Below are 4901 nucleotides of genomic sequence, written 5' to 3'. Positions count from 1 at the left end.
ATAACCACATTACTAGCCTTAAGCAGAAAAACAAATTAAAAATCCCAAGTTGAATCCTTGGTTAGCTTAAGATAGATATTGTGTATAATTTAAGTGTACGAAATTTTATGGGAACATGGGATGATAGGAAAAAAGGGAATTAAATTGAATAAGTTATTTGAAAATTTAGGAAGCATGCTCATATGAAATCAAAATAATTAAATTACCATGTGCATTGACAAAAAAAAAGAGAAAAAAATATTATTAAGAAATTAAATAAGGGGATACAAAAAAAAATATATATTACCCCGAATGCAAAATAAAAAGAATCAATGCACATGGGACAAAATTCAAAAATAAGTTTGATACATGAGCATGTAATACAAAAGTGGAAAAATTTGGGTAGCTAGATAAATCATTTTAAATTGTATAAAGTATGTATATGTTAGGTGAGATCTTATACTAATCAAGGATTCACTTTGTTAGCTCACTTAGCCTTATATATACATCCTCACCTTTACTCAGCCCCATTACAACCTTGAAAAGACCTCATGATGTTTGCATTGGTATACTAAATATTTGTTGATTGGTTAGCTGAAGAACAAAGTTTAGAAAGCATGATTAGAGAAGATTAGAGTGAAGTACCCTATACACTTGAGAGACTAGAGTGATATACACTACCAGTGAGGGTTCAACGCTTGATTCTATGTTCCCTGCTTTTATGAGCTATCTTCTTACAAGTTTACTTATCTTTTATTGTGTAATTTGAATTAGTGGAATTTGATTCATGTTTGTCTTGGAGAACTTATTTACTTTTAACCAAGTAGGTAGAAACATTTTGCATGTAGTTGCATTCACACAGATAGGTTGCATTGCATACTTTCTATCATTCCTCTTCGCTTCTTTATAGCTTCTCTTGAGCTTAGCATGAGGACATGCTAATATTTAAGTGTGGGGAGGTTGATAAAACACTATCTTATGGTTTGTCTTGTGCTCAATTGAGTGGTTTTATCAACTCTTTACCCACTTATTCATATGATTTGCATGTTTTACATTTTCCTTCCTGATTCTGTGCTATGATTGAAAACATGCTTCTTTAGGCTTTAATTTTGCTATGTTTAATCCTCTCTTATTATCATTTGATGCCGTGATATGTGTGTTAAGTGATTTCAGAGATTACAGGGCAAGAATGACTCATAGGATGGAAAGAAGGCATGCAAAAGTGGAAGGAATACAATAAATTGAAGAAATTGCTAAGCTGTCCAGCCTGACCTCTTCGCACTCAAACGGTCATAACTTGAGCTACAGAGGTCCAAATGATGCGGTTCCACTTGCATCGGAAAGCTAATGTCCGGGGCTTCAATTTGATATATAATTCACCATTGTGAACGTACAGATAGGTGATGCAAACGCGCGCTCCACGCGGATGCGTTGCATATGCGAATCTCATTCCACGCAAACGCGTGGATGACGCCTTCGCGTCACTTTGCCGCGACCTGTACGGACTAGATTTCACAATCAGGGATTTCTTGGCTGTTTCTGGCCTAGATCCAAACCCAGAGAACACATATTGAAGGATTATAAATGGAGGAATCTACCCATTCATGAAGGCATATAGAGAATACACACTCTTTAGGATTTAGATGTAGTTTTTAGTGAGAGAGGCTCTCTCCTCTCTCTTAGGATTAGGATTAGGATTTTTAGAACTTAGGAATATTTTTATCTCACCTTTCTATCAGGTTCAATATCTTTTTATTTCGACTCCTCTTATTATTTGATTATTGATGTTGCCTATTTGGCTTATGACTCTTCATGATTGGATTGATTTTATTTTATTAATGCAATTGAGGTATTTCAGATTTAAGATTTCTTTCTTTTATTTATGTTACTGTTGCTTCCCATCTGAAGGCATTTTTATTCAAGTAGATTTCCTTCTCTTTTGGCCTTGGTTGATTAATTGGTAACTCTTGAGTTGTCAAACTCATTGTTGACTGAAAGTTGGAATTCTTCAAGAATTAACTTGAGTTCCACTAACTCTAGCCTTTCCCAAGGAAAGACTAGGATCTGAGGAATCAAACTTATTCCGTCCACTTAACTTACCTTCATAGTTAGAGGTTAACTTAGTGGGAGAAAAATAATCCAATTCTCATCACAATTGATAAGGACAACTGGGATATGACTTCCAGTTTTCATACTTTGCCAGGAGTTTTATTAGTTATTAATTTATTAATTCTTACAAACTATTTCTCTTGCTTAAAACCTTTTTCAAACCCACACACTGTTTTCCATAACCAATAATAAATCATACTTCCTTGCAATTCCTTGAGAAGACGACCTGAGGTTTGAATACTTTGGTTTATAAATTTATTGGGTTTTGTTACTTGTGACAACTAAAACGTTTGTACGAAGGGATTTTCTTTTGGTTTAGAATCTATACTCACAATGCAACTATACTTTTGTAAAATTCTTTACTAGCAAAAATCCCAACGTTAACTGCCGGATGCAGCTTGCAATCTAGTCAGATTCTGAAAAATCATATTGACTTGCTAAGTCAATATTTTGTTCTGAGCCAGTATGGCATTCAGAGTATCAATCTCAAGAACTCCTTTCTTCTGAGTCATCGCATTATTCACAGGATTTCTTTCAGAAGTGTACATTTCAATGAGTTCCTAGGCTTCTGCAGGCATTTTCAGATGAAGAGATCCACCAGCAGAGTGGTTCAATGACATCATGGATAACTCAGACAGACCATCATAGAATATACATATGATGCTCGATTCTGGAAACATATCAGAAGGACACCTTTTGGTTAATTTCTTGTATCTTTCCCAAGCTTCATAGAAGGATTCACCTTCCTTCTGTCTGAAGGTTTGTACATCCACTCTGAGTTTTCTCATCTTTTGAGGTGGAAAGAATTTGGTTAAGAAAGCATGGACCAGCTTGTCCCAAGAGTTCAGGCTTTCTCTAGGTTGTGAGTCCAACCATGTCCTAGCTCTGTCTCTCACAGCAAAGGGGAAAAGCATAAGCCTGTAGACCTCGGGATCAATTCCATTGGTCTTAATAGTATCACAGATCTACAAGAATTCAGATAAGAACTGATGAGGATCTTCTGATGGAAGTCCATGAAACTTACTATTCTGCTGCATTAGAAAAACTAATTGAGGCTTAAGCTCAAAGTTGTTTGCTCCAATGGCAGGAATTGAGATGCTTCTTCCATAGAAGTTGGAAGTTGGTGCAGCATAGTCACCAAGCATCTTCCTTGCATCTCTGGCATTGTTGTTATTTTCGGCTGCCATGTCTTGTTCTTTTTCGAAAATTTCTATCAGGTCCTCTCCAGAGAGTTGTGCTTTAGCTTCTCTTAGCTTCCTCTTTAGGGTCCTTTCAGGTTCAGGATCGGCTTCAACAAGAATATCTTTATCCTTGTTCTTGCTCATGTGAAAAAGAAGAGAACAAAAAAGAAGAGAAATCCTCTATGTCACAGTATAGAGATTCCTTTATGTGAGTAGAAGAAGAGAAGAAGAGAAGAATGAGGTAGAGAGAAAATAAAGAGAATTCAAACATAGAGAGGGAGAGAGGGTTCGAATTTTAAGAAGGAGAGAAGTGTTAGTAAATAAATAAATAGAAAGAGATGAGAGAGAGAAGAAATTCGAAAATTAATTAGAAGAAAAGAAAAGAAAAATATTTTTGTTTTTATTTTAATTATTGGTTAGTATTCAAAAATATTAGAAGAAATAAAATAAAATTAGAGTTTAAAATAATTAGTTAATAAAAAATATTTTTGAAAAAGTTATTAGTGGTTTTCAAAAATTGGAGAGAGAAAAGTAGTTAATTGAAAAAATTTGAAAACAAATTTTGAAAAGATAAGAAGTTAAAAAAAAGATTTTGAAATTGAATTTTAAAAAGATATGATTGAAAATTTATTTTGAAAAAGATTTGAAAAGGAAATTAAAAAGATTTGATTTTTGAAATTAAAGTTGATTACTTGACTAACAAGAAACTAAAAGATATGATTCTAGAATTTAAAGATTAAACCTTTCTTAACAAGAAAGTAACAAACTTGAAATTTTTGAATCAAAACATTAATTGTTAGTAAAGTAATCGAAAATATGAGTTTGAAATTAAGAAAAAGATTTTGAAAATCAAATTTAAAATTTTCAAAAAACATGAAATAAAATTAAAAAAGATTTGATTTTTGAAAAAGTTTTGAAAAGATAGTGTTCCGGGGGTTACCTGAAACGTGCAGCTCGGTCGTCTGGCTGGACCCGAGGTGAGGGCTCCGTGGCCCGAGCTTGGTGTGCTGAGCGGCTGGGGGTTGTACCTGCAATGACACTCCGATGCTTAAGTTAGCATGGGTCCAAGCAGATATTGAGTAGAATTAGAGTGTGAGTTATACCTGGGTGCTCCAGTGTATTTATAGTAGTTGGCTGTGATCTTCCCTGGATAAGATATTCTTATCTTATCTTATCTTTTGGGAGTTTTATCCCTATCTTTGCGGAACCGCCTTTCCTAGGCCTTTTCGGCCTTTAGGTTTTGGGCTTCGTTCCTTTTGATGGGCCTTCTTAGCTTATTTGTCCGAGGTCCGACCTCAGGCGTGGGCCTTGGGACGAGGTCGGACCTTCTATGAACTTCCCGAGTTTGGGGAGCTCGGTCAGGGTATGAACACTTACTATCAATTAATGATTTGATTCAACATTTCAAGTATGTTGCCTTTTCTGTTGAGAAAGGATTAATGATTGAATCATATCTTTTCTTGTTAGTCAAGTTTTTAATTTTCAAATCAAATCTTTTTACAATGTTTTCAAATCATATCTTTTAAAATTGTTTTCAAATCATATCTTCTTAACCACATCTTCTTCAAAATAGTTTTCAATCAAATCTTTCTGATTTCTAATTTCAAAATCTTTTTCAAAAATCATTTGATT

The 4901-nt window shown here is 34.3% G+C and overlaps 1 non-coding gene across 1 annotated transcript; it reads left to right on the top strand.

Moving 5' to 3' along the window:
* The first annotated feature begins 2766 nt into the window (after positions 1 to 2766).
* Positions 2767 to 2870, top strand: LOC127747811 (small nucleolar RNA R71). The gene has a single exon (XR_008009758.1). It is a non-coding gene; the product is annotated as a small nucleolar RNA R71 (small nucleolar RNA).
* The last annotated feature ends 2031 nt before the right edge of the window (positions 2871 to 4901 follow it).

This window comes from Arachis duranensis, chromosome 5, assembly GCF_000817695.3.
Source record: "Arachis duranensis cultivar V14167 chromosome 5, aradu.V14167.gnm2.J7QH, whole genome shotgun sequence".
In the NCBI taxonomy this organism is placed as follows: domain Eukaryota; kingdom Viridiplantae; phylum Streptophyta; class Magnoliopsida; order Fabales; family Fabaceae; genus Arachis; species Arachis duranensis.
This window is presented reverse-complemented; position numbering and strand designations above follow the sequence as displayed.